The sequence below is a fragment of the Taudactylus pleione genome, unplaced genomic scaffold (assembly GCF_031769625.1).
Source record: "Taudactylus pleione unplaced genomic scaffold, aTauple2 ptg001183l, whole genome shotgun sequence".
In the NCBI taxonomy this organism is placed as follows: Eukaryota; Metazoa; Chordata; class Amphibia; order Anura; family Myobatrachidae; genus Taudactylus; species Taudactylus pleione.
Window position 1 is genome coordinate 239022 of NW_028285584.1, and position 19628 is coordinate 258649.

Below are 19628 nucleotides of genomic sequence, written 5' to 3' on the forward strand. Positions count from 1 at the left end.
AGAAATATATTTACCCATATGAAAAATTCTGTAATCCCCGGACCTTAAAAATCGGCCCAAAATTATTTTCTTCAAAAATCCCCAAATTCGCCTTAAAACTTTCAGTTAACCTTAAAAAAGATTTGCTGCGGTGACAGACGTTGATTTTGGTGCTTAATTTTGACACAGAACTCTCCAGAAATATATTTACCCATATGAAAAATTCTGTAAGCCCCGGACCTTAAAAATCGGCCAAAATATTTTTTTTTCAAAGTCCCCAAATTCACCTTAAAACTTTCAGTAAACCTTAAAAAAGATTTGCTGTGGTGACAGAAGTTGATTTTGGTGCTTAATTTTGACACAGAACTCTCCAGATATATATTTACCCGTATGAAAAATTCTGTAAGCCCCGCACCTTAAAAATCGGCCAAAAAATTTTTTCTTCAAAAATCCCCAAATTCTGCTTAAAACTTTCAGTAAACCTTAAAAAAGATTTGCTGCGGTGACAGAAGTTGATTTTGGTGCTTAATTTTGACAAAGAACTCTCCAAAAATATATTTACCCGTATGAAAAATTCTGTAAGCCCCGGACCTAAAAAATCGGCCAAAATTTCTTTTTTTCAAAAATCCCCAAATTCTGCTTAAAATTTTTGGTACACCTTAAAAAAGATTTGCTGCGGTGACAGAAGTTGATTTTGGTGCTTAATTTTCACACAGGACTCTCCAGAAATATATTTACCCGTATGAAAAATTCTGTAAGCCCCGGACCTTAGAAATCGGCCCAAATTTATTTTTTTCAAAAATCCCCAAATTCTGCTTTAAACTTTCAGTAAACCTTAAACAAGATTTGCTGCGGTGACAGAAGTTGATTTTGGTGCTTAATATTGACACAGAACTCTCCAGAAATATATTTACCCGTATGAAAAATTCTGTAATCCCCGGACCTTAAAAATCGGCCCAAAATTTTTTTCTTCAAAAATCCCCAAATTCGCCTTAAAACTTTCAGTAAACCTTAAAAAAGATTTGCTGCGGTGACAGAAGTTGATTTTGGTGCTTCATTTTGACACAGAACTCTCCAGAAATATATTTACCCGTATGAAAAATTCTGTAAGCCCCGGACCTTAAAAATCGGCCAAAAAATTTTTTCTTCAAAAATCCCCAAATTCTGCTTAAAACTTTCAGTAAACCTTAAAAAAGATTTGCTGCGGTGACAGAAGTTGATTTTGGTGCTTAATTTTGACAAAGAACTCTCCAAAAATATATTTACCCGTATGAAAAATTCTGTAAGCCCCGGACCTTAAAAATCGGCCAAAATTTCTTTTTTTCAAAAATCCCCAAATTCTGCTTAAAACTTTTGGTACACCTTAAAAAAGATTTGCTGCGGTGACAGAAGTTGATTTTGGTGCTTAATTTTGACACAGGACTCTCCAGAAATATATTTACCCGTATGAAAAATTCTATTAGTCCCGGACCTTAAAAATCGGCCAAAATGTTTTTTTTTTCAAAAATCCCCAAATTCACCTTAAAATTTTTGGTACACCTTAAAAAAGATTTGCTGCGGTGACAGAAGTTGATTTTGGTCCTTAATTTTGACACAGAACTCTCCAGAAATATATTTACCCGTATGAAAAATTCTGTAAGCGCCGAACCTTAAAAATAGGGCAAAATTTTTTTTCTTCAAATATCCCCAAATTCGCCTTAAAACTTTCAGTAAACCTTAAAAAAAAATTGCTGCGGTGACAGAAGTTGATTTTGGTGCTTAATTTTGACACAGAACTCTCCAGAAATATATTTACCCGTATGAAAAATTCTGTAAGCCCCGGACCTTAAAAATCGGGGAAAAAAAATTTCTTCAAAAATTCCCAAATTCACCTTAAAACTTTCAGTAAACATTAAAAAAGATTTGCTGCGGTGACAGAAGTTGATTTTGGTGCTTAATTTTGACACAGGACTCTCCAGAAATATATTTACCCATATGAAAAATTCTGTAAGCCCCGGACCTTAAAAATCGGCCCTAAAATTTTTTTTTTCAAAAATCCCCAAATTCACCTTAAAACTTTCAGTAAACCTTAAACAAGATTTGCTGCAGTGACAGAAGTTGATTTTGGTGCTTAATTTTGACACAGAACTCTCCAGAAAGATATTTTCCCCGTATGAAAAATTCTGTAAGCCCCGGACCTTAAAAATCGGGCAAAAAATTTTTTCTTCAAAAATCCCCAAATTCACCTTAAAACTTCAGGAAACGTTAAAAAAGATTTGCTGCGGTGACAGAAGTTGATTTTGGTGCTTAATTTTGACACAGAACTCTCCAGAAATATATTTACCCATATGAAAAATTCTGTAAGCCCCGGACCTTAAAAATCGGCTAAAAAAAATGTCTTCAAAAATCCCCAAATTCGCCTTAAAACTTTCAGTAAACCTTAAAAAAGATTTGCTGCGGTGACAGAAGTTGATTTTGGTGCTTAATTTTGACACAGAACTCTCCAGAAATATATTTACCCATATGAAAAATTCTGTAAGCCCCGGACCTTAGAAATCGGCCCAAATTTTTTTTTTTCAAAAATCCCCAAATTCTGCTTTAAACTTTCAGTAAACCTTAAACAAGATTTGCTGCGGTGACAGAAGTTGATTTTGGTGCTTAATTTTGACACAGAACTCTCCAGAAATATATTTACCCGTATGAAAAATTCTGTAATCCCCGGACCTTAAAAATCGGCCCAAAATTTTTTTCTTCAAAAATCCCCAAATTCGCCTTAAAACTTTCAGTAAACCTTAAAAAAGATTTGCTGCGGTGACAGACGTTGATTTTGGTGCTTAATTTTGACACAGAACTCTCCAGAAATATATTTACCCATATGAAAAATTGTGTAAGCCCCGGACCTTAAAAATCGGCCAAAATATTTTTTTTTCAAAATCCCCAAATTCTGCTTAAAACTTTCAGTAAACCTTAAAAAAGATTTGCTGCAGTGACAGAAGTTGATTTTGGTGCTTAATTTTGACAAAGAACTCTCCAAAAATATATTTACCCGTATGAAAAATTCTGTAAGCCCCGGACCTAAAAAATCGGCCAAAATTTCTTTTTTTCAAAAATCCCCAAATTCTGCTTAAAATTTTTGGTACACCTTAAAAAAGATTTGCTGCGGTGACAGAAGTTGATTTTGGTGCTTAATTTTGACACAGAACTCTCCAGAAATATATTTACCCGTATGAAAAATTCTGTAAGCCCCGGACCTTAAAAATCGGGAAAAAAAAATTTCTTCAAAAATTCCCAAATTCACCTTAAAACTTTCAGTAAACCTTAAAAAAGATTTGCTGCGGTGACAGAATATGCTTCTTTATTTTAACTTGCAACAAAGATATATATATATATATATATACAATAATTACATATATAAAAAATAAATAAATAAATAGATAAAATATATATATACACAAAATCAAATATCAACATAAGAATACACAATATTACTCCATATTATGCCTTATAACCAAAAGAAAACTTTACCAATCCTAATAATAAACAACTTATCTCCTATGAGAAAAAGTAAGCAAGGATTTTAGAACAACAACTACCTTAACCACTATCTATTTATATTTTTTTTATTTTTTTTTATTTTTTTTTTTATATATTATATATGTATATATACACAGCAAACCATAAAACAATACAAAAAACTTTAACTACTATCTATCTTATCTAATCCTACCCATCACCAATACACACCACCTCAGGTAGATGTATGTAAAACCTTTTCAACAAAAACCAAAAAATAGAATAAAAAATCTACAGGGAGTGAAAGGACAGAAAAGAAACCCAGCTGAACAAGAAGAGACTTTCAACCACCCACTAAAGGGGGTTTCAAACAGCCCCACCACTGTGACCATCTGACAGCATCCAGTCTCCCCTTATCCAGATCCATCATCTTTTTCACCTCTTGCATAATCATACCTACCACCACATCACAGGGGAGGACCTTCCTTCGAATAGATACCTGGCACCGTGCATTCCACGTGTGATACCTAACAGCTAAACTAACTAAAAAAATTGTGGTTAAATTAAAGTCACCGTATCTTCTGACTACCCCATAAGCCCACTCAGGGTAACTAAGACCCGAAAGGCACGGGATACCAATGGCCTTTGAAACCTCCTCATAAACCTTTACATTAAAAGGACACTCAAGCAGGAAGTGGTCCATCGTCTCCTCCACCCCTGGACATTCCTCCCGTGGGCAGCCACGTTCACTGGCACTTCGCCACCTGAGGTTCCCTCCAACATAAAGCCTCCCATGAAAAGTGAGCCAGGCAATATCTTTGAACTTGGGCGGTAACCTTTGTGAATTTAACAAAACCAATCCAGCCGAAGCGACATTACCTGGACAGTCCCTCAGTGACAGCGGAACATGAAAGTGGGTGTGCAAAATTCTTCTCTCCAACTCCCTCCTAGAGAAGTTTTTGACTTCACCCACTCCCACGTCATATCGCTTTATCACCTTCAAGCTCTGGATGACGTAGATCGGGAGGTAACCATGACGAATCCGGAAACTTCTCACTTGGCCTCCATCTATCCAGAATCTGAGGAAGGGAAACACCCATGGTCTAAATCCCTCTACCCACCGAGGAGGAGTGTCTAAAAACATGCTCCCAATGTTAAGCTTTAAAAAAGCTGTAACAAAAAAGATCACTGGGTTTACCATGTTCAAACCCCCATCTTTCCTCGGTCTGTAGGTGATACCCCTCTTCACTATATTGATCCTGTTCTTCCACAACAAGAGGAAGAACAAGGAATTCAATCTGGACCACAAAGATTGTGGCAAAAAGCACACGTAACTGACATACAAAAAAATCGGGATCAGGTAAGTTTTGCACAAGTCAACCCTTTCCCTCAAAGACAATTTCCATCTTTTCCAACTCTCTACCTTCTTGGTAGCATCCTCCAGCTTGTTAACCCAATTTAGGGAGGCATAATCTCCATGATCAAATTTGATACCAAGAATTTTAATCTGATCGTTGACCTGAGGGAAGCTGTCCGGAAGAGGAAAAGGCTCCCCCTCCTCCCCCATCCAGAAAACATCACACTTTTCTCGGTTTACTCTGGAGCACGAAGCCTCAGAGTACTCGCAAATGAGGTGTTCTATGCCACGGGCCTCTGCCTGCGAGGACAGAACCACCGTGACATCATCTGCGTAAGCCACCACCCTCAATGCAAACTCCGGACTCAGCTGCACCCCCCCTACAGTCCCACACTCTACCCTCCTAACGAAGGGATCGATTGCAAAGACATACAGGAGGGGGCTCAGGGGACACCCCTGACGAACACCCGAGCCTACACCAAAGGTAGGGCCCACCCAACCGTTTACCAGTGGAAAGCTTTCAGCCATACGATAGATCGTCTGTAACCAATTAACCACCCTCTCTGGAAGACCATACCATCTCAGTAGAGCCCAAAGGTACTCATGATTCACTCGGTCAAAAGCTTTAGACTGATCCAATGCCAGTAAGTACTTTCCCCACTTCTCAGCCCTGCACCGCTCAATGGCCTCCCGGACACCAAGGACAGCACTAAAAGTGCTACGACCCTTCACCGTACAGTGCTGAGAAGGAGAAAGCAACAGCTCAGAAAACTCTGAAAGCCTGTTAAACAGTACCTTTGCCAAAATCTTCCTGTCTGTATTGAGAAGGGCTATGGGGCGCCAGTTCTCAATACGAGACGAGTCCCTCCCTTTGGACAGCAAAATAAGCGCAGATAACCTCATGGAAGGAGGGAGGACTCCCTCATCCAGGCTCTCATTAAAAACTTCCACAAGGCGGGGAATCAGGAGGTCAGCAAAGGTCTTATAAAATTCAGATGTTAAACCATCTGGTCCTGGTGATTTCTTGGGATTTAAACCCATTATCGCCTTCCTAACTTCCTCTGCGGTTATATCACTTGCCAAGGAGTCAAGAGAGGCACCCTGAGAACTCAGACCAGGGGTTCCCCTCAGAAATTCCTCCATCCTCTCCCTGATGAGTGGCTGCTCAGACAGAAGATCAGAATAGTAGGACACAATAACATCCAGAATGCCTTCCTTGTCAGTACGAAGAACACCCTGTCCGTCCACCAGTCCTCTGACATGTTTGGCGTCGACTGACCTCCTACAGCTCTGGTAGGGATCAGGCGAGTGGTACATACCATAATCCCTTTCCAAAACCAAGGATGCCAATCGGTTATATTGGAACTCTTTCATCTGAGCCTTCACTCGGGAGATTTCCCCATCATCTCCCTCCTCAGAGATCAGGAAATCCAATTTCCTTCTCAGATTACGGTAGATATTTTGCTTTATCAAGTTTTTCCTAGCTATAAGGCCACGGAAAAATTTGCAGGTTCTCTTTTTAATCACCTCCCACCACTCAGACCTACTCCAACCAGCCTCCAGAAGTGTCTCCTGAGATTGAAAGAAGACCCTGAAGGACTGCCTAACTCTCTCTTCTTCCAGGAGTTCAGAGTTCAAATGCCACAGACCCCGCCCCTTCTGAGGGGTTTCTGAAGCATTCAAAGTTACTGAGAGCAAACCGTGATCGGAAAATTCCACCAACCTCACCCCAAGGGATGAAGTCTTGGAAGTCTCCTTAACAAAAAACCTATCTATCCTAGACCTACGACTACCACTAAAGTAGGTGAAACCCGTGAGGTCTGGGGAGTGACGAATATGCACATCCACCAAACCAGCCTGTCTAACCATGCTAACTAAAAAATTGGAATCATAGCCCAGGGGTCTCCTTGAGCCTCCCCTGTCTTTTGGCCTAACAACGGTATTAAAATCACCACCAAAGACGACCTGCTGGGCTGTAAAAAGAAAAGGTTTTATCTCCATAAAGAGACTTTTCCTATCACCTGGTGTCTGTGGCCCATACACATTAATTAATCTCACATCTTGTCCCTTTATGTTGACATCCAAAATCATACATCTACCTGCTTGCAATTCAATAACCTTGTGCACAGTTACCATATCAGAAAAAAGGACTGCCACCCCACCGTATGGCTCGGCCGCAAGAGACCAGTAAGAAGGACCCCTCCTCCACTCCTGCTTCGCCTTGTGGAGGATATCCAATTTACTAATCCTAGTCTCTTGCAAAAATAAAACATCAACATCAATCGTATTGAAAAAATCAAAGGCCATCATACGAGCACATTCGGACAACACGGAAGCCACATTAATCGTGGCACATCGTATAGGATGAGGATCCATGTTTCTAGGTTATGGAATATTACAAGACCTTGCTTACTTTTACATACCATCACCAAAAAACAAGTCTTAACACTGCACACCAGCCCCCTGCGGGCCAGCCACACCACTGCCTGTGGCATCCCCACCCCCCTCCCTTCCACCCCCAGAGGGTACACCACCCTCCTCAGGGATCCCAGGGTCAGGGGCCTTGGCCACAAACTTTATGACCTGGCAGTGTACCCCACCACCAGTGCCACTTGGCCCGACCCCCGAGCTCTGGGATGACTCCACATAAGTCTCTTCGGCTACCTCCTGCTGAACCGCCACTGTCTCCTCCATTGCCACCACCTCCTCCTTTCTCCTTTCCACCACCCTTCTTTCCATCGGGGCCAGAGTTTCCTTATTTACTGCCTCTTCCCCCACCTCCGGGATTGACTCCCTTCTTTTTTTCCCGTCCCGGTGCCTCTCACTTTCTTTAAAAGACCTCTTTGTTTTTCTTTTGTTTTTTTTTGACACCAGATAACACTCTCCATCTTTCCTTATGATTTCCTCCTCATCAGAGGAGAAAACATCAAATTTATTGGATAACACCACTTGTGTTTCTGTATCTTTCTCTTTTATCCCATTCCCTCCCCGCCTAACCTCCTGAAATGTCTCCTCCATTACCTCCTCCCTACTTTCAACATTTACCACCTCATCCTGCTCTATACCCTCTTCTTCTACCTCATTCACCACCTCACTCACCACCACACTACTACCCACCACCTGTTCTAACACCACATTGTGACTGGCTTTCGGACATCTGCTATAAGGGTGCCCCTCCACCCCACACAAATTGCACCTGACAGTGTGACAATCTCTAGACCAGTGACCCACACCCCCACACAAAGAACACTTCACCACAGTGCACTCGGAACTAACGTGACGGTGATCACCACACTTAAAACATGTCCTCGGCTGCCCCGGATAAAAACACTGCACTCTGTCCCTACCTATATAGGCAGCCGAGGGTACATGAACAAACCCCTTCTCAGACATCCTCAACCTAATACCCACCTCCCATGCTCCACCCCACACCCCTAACACATAACCGGCCTTCACTGCCCCCGACTCTACATTACAAAACCGTTTTAGCCAAAATATTATGTCCTCCGGGGGCAGTGACTCATTCCTGACAAGAATAGTGGCTTTTACCCTGTCATGCTTCGTGACTAAATTCATTACATATTTGTTAAAGGGGTCCTTGTCTCTACACGCCTGCAGCCTCCCCCAGAAAGTTTGCAGACCCTGGTACGTCAGAAAACTCACATCATACTCCAGGGTCCGCACTGGGTGGATGCAGGCGTACAGATCTGCAGGACAGAACCCCAAACTAAACACCATTTTTAAAAACACCTCTCTTCCTGGAGCTTCTCCAGGAGCAATCCACTTAAATTGGATTAGATTACGTCTTTTTCCAGTACTCCCAGGCAAGGGTGCAGCTGGTGGTACATTAGTTGTTTTCCTCCCAGATACCACATTTGCATAAGACAGGGTACCTGGGACAGACTTAGCCTGTCTCTCCCTCCTCTGAGCCAAGTCTTTTTCAATCACTGCAGCTGCCACCCTTGCCCTCTCTGGGACTAGCAACCTGTCTCCATAAACAGTCTCCACAATGTCCCTTTGCGCATTTGAAAGGGATGACTTGTCCAGGACTGGCATCCCTTGCGCTGACACATCCACAGGGACAACACCACCGACCAGACTTAACACACCTGGCACTTCCTCAGGAACCAGTTCTTTTGGTCTACCCTCCATGCCAGCCTCCACCAATACTGCCACCTGGACTAACTCTGAGTCAGTTGCTTCGGAACACACTTCCATCATACTATTGCCACTGACTGCCCTTGCAGGTAAAATAGCTCCACTAGCGGGAACCAGGGGAACCGAAGCATTATGGGGACCCCCAACCCCGATCCCCCCAGTCCCCTTTGCATCATCGCTTACCTCTGGGCCTGGATCCTCCTGCAGCTCTGCCACTTCCACCGCCATAGCTGATGCAGCCTCCACCTTCTCCACTTTTAAACCTTCCATATCACTCATTGAGGTAGATTCGGACTTTATCAGATTCTTTTTCATTTTTTTCAAGTACTCCAGCCACTCTTTGGCATTGTCCAGGGAAACTGCTAGTTCAGCAATTTCCCCCTTAAGGAATTGTCTCTCCAAGGGAGCTGCCAGATTCCTCCTCTTTCTCTTATCTGACAGCTTGCTGCTCAGTTTTTTAATCTCTTTTTGCAGCTGGTCCATGCTTAAAGCTGCAAACAAATCATCCTCCTCAGTATCAGAATCTAGCTCCCCGTCTTCTGTCTTCTCCCCTTCTGCAGCACTCCCCGCTTCACTGCCAGTGGGGGCCACCATATCCCCCTGAGTTGCTTCACTCAGGGGTCCCTTCACTGACAGTTTGGGGAGCGCTGCTGGGCTAGGGGTCACCAAATCAGCCATCACCTCCATATCCTCCTCTTCACTGCCAGTGAGGGTCTCCATACCCCCCCGAGTTGCCTCACTTGGTGGTCCCTCTACTGACAGTTTGGAGGCAGAGTCTGCAGCCACTATAACCACCTCCGCTGCACCGCTAGCGGGGGCCGCCATTACCCCCCGAGTTGCGTCACTCGGGGGTCCCGCCGCCAGCGGTTTGGAGACTGGCACTCTGCTGAACTCCACTGGACCCCCCGCTCTCCGAACTGAAAGTCCAGGGGGGTCCAGGACACCTCCTCCGCCCACCGCCGGGTCCACGAGCACAGCAGCCGCCTTCCGACTCCCCGGCACGTCCGCCGCTGATACAGGGAGTCCTCCGCTTGCCGCCGCCGTCCGCTCCATCAGCTCCGGCTGCTTCGGCTGCTCCGTCAGACTCCCCGCACTCCGTCTCCCGGGCAGGCGCGCCAAAGGGACAGGGGGGTCCGGAGCTCCAGCCGCGCACACTTGCGGCCTCTGCGAACCGGCGGGTGGATCCCCGGCCTCGCGCTGCAGTCCTCCGGCAGGCAGGTTAGGCAGGTCAGGCGGGACAGGCGGGACAGAACCCCTGCTTGATCCTCCAGCCCGGGGTCTGCCTCTCTTAGTCATGGTGCTGAAAGGCAGCAGCACCACAGCAAATCCTCAGCACCACAAACAGCAGGATCAGCAGCGATATCTTCCCCAGGAGGAATCAGCCTGCCTGGGGAAGTCCTCTCCCTGTCTCAGCAGCTCACCACCTCCTCCTAGGACACTCCTCTCCCAAAAGATTTGCTGCGGTGACAGAAGTTGATTTTGGTGCTTAATTTTGACACAGAACTCTCCAGAAAGATATTTTCCCCGTATGAAAAATTCTGTAAGCCCCGGACCTTAAAAATCGGCCAAAAAATTTTTTCTTCAAAAATCCCCAAATTCGCCTTAAAACTTCAGGAAACGTTAAAAAAGATTTGCTGCGGTGACAGAAGTTGATTTTGGTGCTTAATTTTGACACAGAACTCTCCAAAAATATATTTACCCGTATGAAAAATTCTGTAAGCCCCGGACCTAAAAAATCGGCCAAAATTTCTTTTTTTCAAAAATCCCCAAATTCTGCTTAAAATTTTTGGTACACCTTAAAAAAGATTTGCTGCAGTGACAGAAGTTGATTTTGGTGCTTAATTTTGACACAGAACTCTCCAGAAATATATTTACCCGTATGAAAAATTCTGTAAGCCCCGGACCTTAAAAATCGGGAAAAAAAAATTTCCTTCAAAAATTCCCAAATTCACCTTAAAACTTTCAGTAAACCTTAAAAAAGATTTGCTGCGGTGACAGAAGTTGATTGTGGTGCTTAATTTTGACACAGGACTCTCCAGAAATATATTTACCCGTATGAAAAATTCTATAAGTCCCGTACCTTAAAAATCAGGCTAAAATGTTTTTTTTCAAAAATCCCCAAATTCGCCTTAAAATTTTTGGTACACCTTAAAAAAGATTTGCTGCGGTGACAGAAGATGATTTTGGTGCTTAATTTTGACACAGAACTCTCCAGAAATATATTTACCCGTATGAAAAATTCTGTAAGCCCCGGACCTTAAAAATCGGGCAAAATTTTTTTTTCCCAAAAATCCCCAAATTCTGCTTAAAATTTTTGGTACACCTTAAAAAAGATTTGCTGCGGTGACAAAAGTTGATTTTGGTGCTTGATTTTGACACAGAACTCTCCAGAAATATATTTACCCGTATGAAAAATTCTGTAAGCCTCGGACCTTAAAAATCGGGCAAAATTTTTTTTCTTCAAATATCCCCAAATTTGCCTTAAAACTTTCAGTAAACCTTAAAAAAAAATTGCTGCGGTGACAGAAGTTGATTTTGGTGCTTAATTTTGACACAGAACTCTCCAGAAATATATTTACCCATATGAAAAATTCTGTAAGCCCCGGACCTTAAAAATCGGGAAAAAAAAATTTTCTTCAAAAAATCCCAAATTCTCCTTAAAACTTTCAGTAAACCTTAAAAAAGATTTGCTGCGGTGACAGAAGTTGATATTGGTGCTTAATTTTGACACAGGACTCTCCAGAATATATATTTACCCGTATGAAAAATTCTGTAAGCCCCGGACCTTAAAAATCGGCCCACATTTTTTTTTTCAAAAATCCACAAATTCGCCTTAAAATTTTTGGTACACCTTAAAAAAGATTTGCTGCGGTGACAGAAGTTGATTTTGGTGCTTAATTTTGACACAGAACTCTCCAGAAATATATTTACCCGTATGAAAAATTCTGTAAGCCCCGGACCTTAAAAATCGGCCCAAAATTTTTTTTAAAAAAAATCCCCAAATTCACCTTAAAACTTTCAGTAAACCTTAAAAAAGATTTGCTGCAGTGACAGAAGTTGATTTTGGTGCTTAATTTTGACACAGAACTCTCCAGAAAGATATTTTCCCCGTATGAAAAATTCTGTAAGCCCCGGACCTTAAAAATCGGCCAAAAATTTTTTTCTTCAAAAATCCCCAAATTCGCCTTAAAACTTCAGGAAACGTTAAAAAAGATTTGCTGCGGTGACAGAAGTTGATTTTGGTGCTTAATTTTGACACAGAACTCTCCAGAAATATATTTACCCGTATGAAAAATTCTGTAAGCCCCGGACCTTAAAAATCGGCTAAAAAAAATTTCTTCAAAAATCCCCAAATTCGCCTTAAAACTTTCAGTAAACCTTAAAAAAGATTTGCTGCGGTGACAGAAGTTGATTTTGGTGCTTAATTTTGACACAGAACTCTCCAGAAATATATTTACCCATATGAAAAATTCTGTAAGCCCCAGACCTTAAAAATCGGCCAAAATTTTTTTTTTTTTTTCAAAAATCCCCAAATTCTGCTTAAAATTTTTGGTACACCTTAAAAAAGATTTGCTGCGGTGACAGAAGTTGATTTTGGTGCTTAATTTTGACACAGAACTCTCCAGAAATATATTTACCCATATAAAAAATTGTGTAAGCCCCGGACCTTAAAAATCGGCCCAATATTTTTTTCTTCAAAAATCCCCAAATTCGCCTTAAATCTTTCAGTAAACCTTAAAAAAGATTTGCTGCAGTGACAGAAGTTGATTTTGGTGCTTAATTTTGACACAGAACTCTCCAGAAATATATTTACCCGTATGAAAAATTGTGTAAGCCCCGGACCTTAAAAATCTGCCAAAATTGTTTTTTTTCAAAAATCCCCAAATTCTGCTTAAAACTTTCAGTAAACCTTAAAAAAGATTTGCTGTGGTGACAGAAGTTGATTTTGGTGCTTAATTTTGACAAAGAACTCTCCAAAAATATATTTACCCGTATGAAAAATTCTGTAAGCCCCGGACCTTAAAAATCGGCCAAAACTTCTTTTTTTCAAAAATCCCCAAATTCTGCTTAAAATTTTTGGTACACCTTAAATAAGATTTGCTGCGGTGACAGAAGTTGATTTTGGTGCTTAATTTTGACACAGAACTCTCCAGAAATATATTTACCCGTATGAAAAATTCTGTTAGCCCCGGACCTTAAAAATCGGGAAAAAAAATTTTCTTCAAAAATTCCCAAATTCGCCTTAAAACTTTCAGTAAACCTTAAAAAAGATTTGCTGCGGTGACAGAAGTTGATTGTGGTGCTTAATTTTGACACAGGACTCTCCAGAAATATATTTACCTGTATGAAAAATTCTGTAAGCCCCGGACCTTAAACATCGGCCCACATTTTTTTTTTCAAAAATCCCCAAATTCGCCTTAAAATTTTTGGTACACCTTAAAAAAGATTTGCTGCGGTGACAGAAGTTGATTTTGGTGCTTAATTTTGACACAGAACTCTCCAGAAATATATTTACCCGTATGAAAAATTCTGTAAGCCCCGGACCTTAAAAATCGGCCCAAAAATTTTTTTTAAAAAAAATCCCCAAATTCACCTTAAAACTTTCAGTAAACCTTAAAAAAGATTTGCTGCAGTGACAGAAGTTGATTTTGGTGCTTAATTTTGACACAGAACTCTCCAGAAAGATGTTTTCCCCGTATGAAAAATTCTGTAAGCCCCGGACCTTAAAAATCGGCCAAAAAATTTTTTCTTCAAAAATCCCCAAATTCGCCTTAAAACTTCAGGAAACGTTAAAAAAGATTTGCTGCGGTGACAGAAGTTGATTTTGGTGCTTAATTTTGACACAGAACTCTCCAGAAATATATTTACCCGTATGAAAAATTCTGTAAGCCCCGGACCTTAAAAATCGGCTAAAAAAAATTTCTTCAAAAATCCACAAATTCGCCTTAAAACTTTCAGTAAACCTTAAAAAAGATTTGCTGTGGTGACAGAAGTTGATTTTGGTGCTTAATTTTGACACAGAACTCTCCAGAAATATATTTACCCATATGAAAAATTCTGTAAGCCCCGGACCTTAGAAATCGGCCCAAATTTATTTTTTTCAAAAATCCCCAAATTCTGCTTTAAACTTTTAGTAAACCTTAAACAAGATTTGCTGCGGTGACAGAAGTTGATTTTGGTGCTTAATTTTGACACAGAACTCTCCAGAAATATATTTACCCGTATGAAAAATTCTGTAATCCCCGGACCTTAAAAATTGGCCCAAAATTTTTTTCTTCAAAAATCCCCAAATTCGCCTTAAAACTTTCAGTAAACCTTAAAAAAGATTTGCTGCGGTGACAGACGTTGATTTTGGTGCTTAATATTGACACAGAACTCTCCAGAAATATATATACCCATATGAAAAATTGTGTAAGCTCCGGACCTTAAAAATCGGCCAAAATATTTTTTTTTTCAAAATCCCCAAATTCTGCTTAAAACTTTCAGTAAACCTTAAAAAAGATTTGCTGCGGTGACAGAAGTTGATTTTGGTGCTTAATTTTGACAAAGAACTCTCCAAAAATATATTTACCCGTATGAAAAATTCTGTAAGCCCCGGACCTTAAAAATCGGCCAAAATTTCTTTTTTTCAAAAATCCCCAAATTCTGCTTAAAATTTTTGGTACACCTTAAAAAAGATTTGCTGCGGTGACAGAAGTTGATTTTGGTGCTTAATTTTGACACAGAACTCTCCAGAAATATATTTACCCGTATGAAAAATTCTGTAAGCCCCGGACCTTAAAAATCGGGAAAAAAAAATTTCTTCAAAAATTCCCAAATTCACCTTAAAACTTTCAGTAAACCTTAAAAAAGATTTTCTGCGGTGACAGAAGTTGATTGTGGTGCTTAATTTTGACACAGGACTCTCCAGAAATATATTTACCCGTATGAAAAATTCTATAAGTCCCGTACCTTAAAAATCAGGCTAAAATGTTTTTTTTCAAAAATCCCCAAATTCGCCTTAAAATTTTTGGTACACCTTAAAAAAGATTTGCTGCGGTGACAGAAGATGATTTTGGTGCTTAATTTTGACACAGAACTCTCCAGAAATATATTTACCCGTATGAAAAATTCTGTAAGCCCCGGACCTTAAAAATCGGGCAAAATTTTTTTTTCCCAAAAATCCCCAAATTCTGCTTAAAATTTTTGGTACACCTTAAAAAAGATTTGCTGCGGTGACAAAAGTTGATTTTGGTGCTTGATTTTGACACAGAACTCTCCAGAAATATATTTACCCGTATGAAAAATTCTGTAAGCCTCGGACCTTAAAAATCGGGCAAAATTTTTTTTCTTCAAATATCCCCAAATTCGCCTTAAAACTTTCAGTAAACCTTAAAAAAAAATTGCTGCGGTGACAGAAGTTGATTTTGGTGCTTAATTTTGACACAGAACTCTCCAGAAATATATTTAGCCGTATGAAAAATTCTGTAAGCCCCGGAACTTAAAAATCGGGAAAAAAAAATTTTCTTCAAAAAATCCCAAATTCTCCTTAAAACTTTCAGTAAACCTTAAAAAAGATTTGCTGCGGTGACAGAAGTTGATATTGGTGCTTAATTTTGACACAGGACTCTCCAGAAATATATTTACCCGTATGAAAAATTCTGTAAGCCCCGGACCTTAAAAATCGGCCCACATTTTTTTTTTCAAAAATCCACAAATTCGCCTTAAAATTTTTGGTACACCTTAAAAAAGATTTGCTGCGGTGACAGAAGTTGATTTTGGTGCTTAATTTTGACACAGAACTCTCCAGAAATATATTTACCCGTATGAAAAATTCTGTAAGCCCCGGACCTTAAAAATCGGCCCAAAAATTTTTTTTTTAAAAATCCCCAAATTCACCTTAAAACTTTCAGTAAACCTTAAAAAAGATTTGCTGCAGTGACAGAAGTTGATTTTGGTGCTTAATTTTGACACAGAACTCTCCAGAAAGATATTTTCCCCGTATGAAAAATTCTGTAAGCCCCGGACCTTAAAAATCGGCCAAAAAATTTTTTCTTCAAAAATCCCCAAATTCGCCTTAAAACTTCAGGAAACGTTAAAAAAGATTTGCTGCGGTGACAGAAGTTGATTTTGGTGCTTAATTTTGACACAGAACTCTCCAGAAATATATTTACCCATATGAAAAATTCTGTAAGCCCCGGACCTTAATAATCGGCTAAAAAAAATTTCTTCAAAAATCCCCAAATTCGCCTTAAAACTTTCAGTAAACCTTAAAAAAGATTTGCTGCGGTGACAGAAGTTGATTTTGGTGCTTAATTTTGACACAGAACTCTCCAGAAATATATTTACCCATATGAAACATTCTGTAAGCCCCGAACCTTAAAAATCGGCCAAAATTTTTTTTTTTTTCAAAAATCCCCAAATTCTGCTTAAAATTTTTGGTACACCTTAAAAAAGATTTGCTGCGGTGACAGAAGTTGATTTTGGTGCTTAATTTTGACACAGAACTCTCCAGAAATATATTTACCCATATAAAAAATTGTGTAAGCCCCGGACCTTAAAAATCGGCCAAAATATTTTTTTTTCAAAATCCCCAAATTCTGCTTAAAACTTTCAGTAAACCTTAAAAAAGATTTGCTGCGGTGACAGAAGTTGATTTTGGTGCTTAATTTTGACAAAGAACTCTCCAAAAATATATTTACCCGTATGAAAAATTCTGTAAGCCCCGGACCTTAAAAATCGGCCAAAATTTCTTTTTTTCAAAAATCCCCAAATTCTGCTTAAAATTTTTGGTACACCTTAAAAAAGATTTGCTGCGGTGACAGAAGTTGATTTTGGTGCTTAATTTTGACACAGAACTCTCCAGAAATATATTTACCCGTATGAAAAATTCTGTAAGCCCCGGACCTTAAAAATCGGGCAAAATTTTTTTTCCCCAAAAATCCCCAAATTCTGCTTAAAATTTTTGGTACACCTTAAAAAAGATTTGCTGCAGTGACAAAAGTTGATTTTGGTGCTTGATTTTGACACAGAACTCTCCAGAAATATATTTACCCGTATGAAAAATTCTGTAAGCCTCGGACCTTAAAAATCGGGCAAAATTTTTTTTCTTCAAATATCCCCAAATTCGCCTTAAAACTTTCAGTAAACCTTAAAAAAAAATTGCTGCGGTGACAGAAGTTGATTTTGGTGCTTAATTTTGACACAGAACTCTCCAGAAATATATTTACCCATATGAAAAATTCTGTAAGCCCCGGACCTTAAAAATCGGGAAAAAAAAATTTTCTTCAAAAAATCCCAAATTCTCCTTAAAACTTTCAGTAAACCTTAAAAAAGATTTGCTGCGGTGACAGAAGTTGATATTGGTGCTTAATTTTGACACAGGACTCTCCAGAAATATATTTACCCGTATGAAAAATTCTGTAAGCCCCGGACCTTAAAAATCGGCCCACATTTTTTTTTTCAAAAATCCACAAATTCGCCTTAAAATTTTTGGTACACCTTAAAAAAGATTTGCTGCGGTGACAGAAGTTGATTTTGGTGCTTAATTTTGACACAGAACTCTCCAGAAATATATTTACCCGTATGAAAAATTCTGTAAGCCCCGGACCTTAAAAATCGGCCCAAAATTTTTTTTAAAAAAAATCCCCAAATTCACCTTAAAACTTTCAGTAAACCTTAAAAAAGATTTGCTGCAGTGACAGAAGTTGATTTTGGTGCTTAATTTTGACACAGAACTCTCCAGAAAGATATTTTCCCCGTATGAAAAATTCTGTAAGCCCCGGACCTTAAAAATCGGCCAAAAAATTTTTTCTTCAAAAATCCCCAAATTCGCCTTAAAACTTCAGGAAACGTTAAAAAAGATTTGCTGCGGTGACAGAAGTTGATTTTGGTGCTTAATTTTGACACAGAACTCTCCAGAAATATATTTACCCGTATGAAAAATTCTGTAAGCCCCGGACCTTAAAAATCGGCTAAAAAAAATTTCTTCAAAAATCCCCAAATTCGCCTTAAAACTTTCAGTAACCCTTAAAAAAGATTTGCTGCGGTGACAGAAGTTGATTTTGGTGCTTAATTTTGACACAGAACTCTCCAGAAATATATTTACCCATATGAAAAATTCTGTAAGCCCCGGACCTTAAAAAGCGGCCAAAATTTTTTTTTTTTTCAAAAATCCCCAAATTCTGCTTAAAATTTTTGGTACACCTTAAAAAAGATTTGCTGCGGTGACAGAAGTTGATTTTGGTGCTTAATTTTGACACAGAACTCTCCAGAAATATATTTACCCATATAAAAAATTGTGTAAGCCCCGGACCTTAAAAATCGGCCAAAATATTTTTTTTTCAAAATCCCCAAATTTTGCTTAAAACTTTCAGTAAACCTTAAAAAAGATTTGCTGCGGTGACAGAAGTTGATTTTGGTGCTTAATTTTGACAAAGAACTCTCCAAAAATATATTTACCCGTATGAAAAATTCTGTAAACCCCGGACCTTAAAAATCGGCCAAAATTTCTTTTTTTCAAAAATCCCCAAATTCTGCTTAAAATTTTTGGTACACCTTAAAAAAGATTTGCTGCGGTGACAGAAGTTGATTTTGGTGCTTAATTTTGACACAGAACTCTCCAGAAATATATTTACCCGTATGAAAAATTCTGTAAGCCCCGGACCTTAAAAATCGGGAAAAAAAATTTTCTTCAAAAATTCCTAAATTCGCCTTAAAACTTTCAGTAAACCTTAAAAAAGATTTGCTGCGGTGACAGAAGTTGATTTTGGTGCTTAATTTTGACACAGAACTCTCCAGAAATATATTTACCCGTATGAAAAATTCTGTAAGCCCCGGACCTTAAAAATCGGCTAAAAAAAATTTTCTTCAAAAATCCCCAAATTCGCCTTAAAACTTTCAATAAACCTTAAAAAAGATTTGCTGCGGTGACAGAAGTTGATTTTGGTGCTTAATTTTGACACAGAACTCTCCAGAAATATATTTACCCGTATGAAAAATTCTGTAAGCCCCGGACCTTAAAAATCGGCCAACAAAATTTTTCTTCAAAAATCCCCAAATTCTGCTTAAAACTTTCAATAAACCTTAAAAAAGATTTGCTGCGGTGACAGAAGTTGATTTTGGTGCTTAATTTTGACACAGAACTCTCCAGAAATATATTTACCAGTATGAAAAATTCTGTAAGCCCCGGACCTTAAAAATCGGCCCAATATTTTTTTCTTCAAAAATCCCCAAATTTGCCTTAAATCTTTCAGTAAACCTTAAAAAAGATTTGCTGCGGTGACAGAAGTTGATTTTGGTGCTTAATTTTGACACAGAACTCTCCAGAAATATATTTACCCGTATGAAAAATTGTGTAAGCCCCGGACCTTAAAAATCTGCCAAAATTGTTTTTTTTCAAAAATCCCCAAATTCTGCTTAAAACTTTCAGTAAACCTTAAAAAAGATTTGCTGCGGTGACAGAAGTTGATTTTGGTGCTTAATTTTGACAAAGAACTCTCCAAAAATATATTTACCTGTATGAAAAATTCTGTAAGCCCCGGACCTTAAAAATCGGCCAAAATTTCTTTTTTTCAAAAATCCCCAAATTCTGCTTAAAACTTTTGGTACACCTTAAAAAAGATTTGCTGCGGTGACAGAAGTTGATTTTGGTGCTTAATTT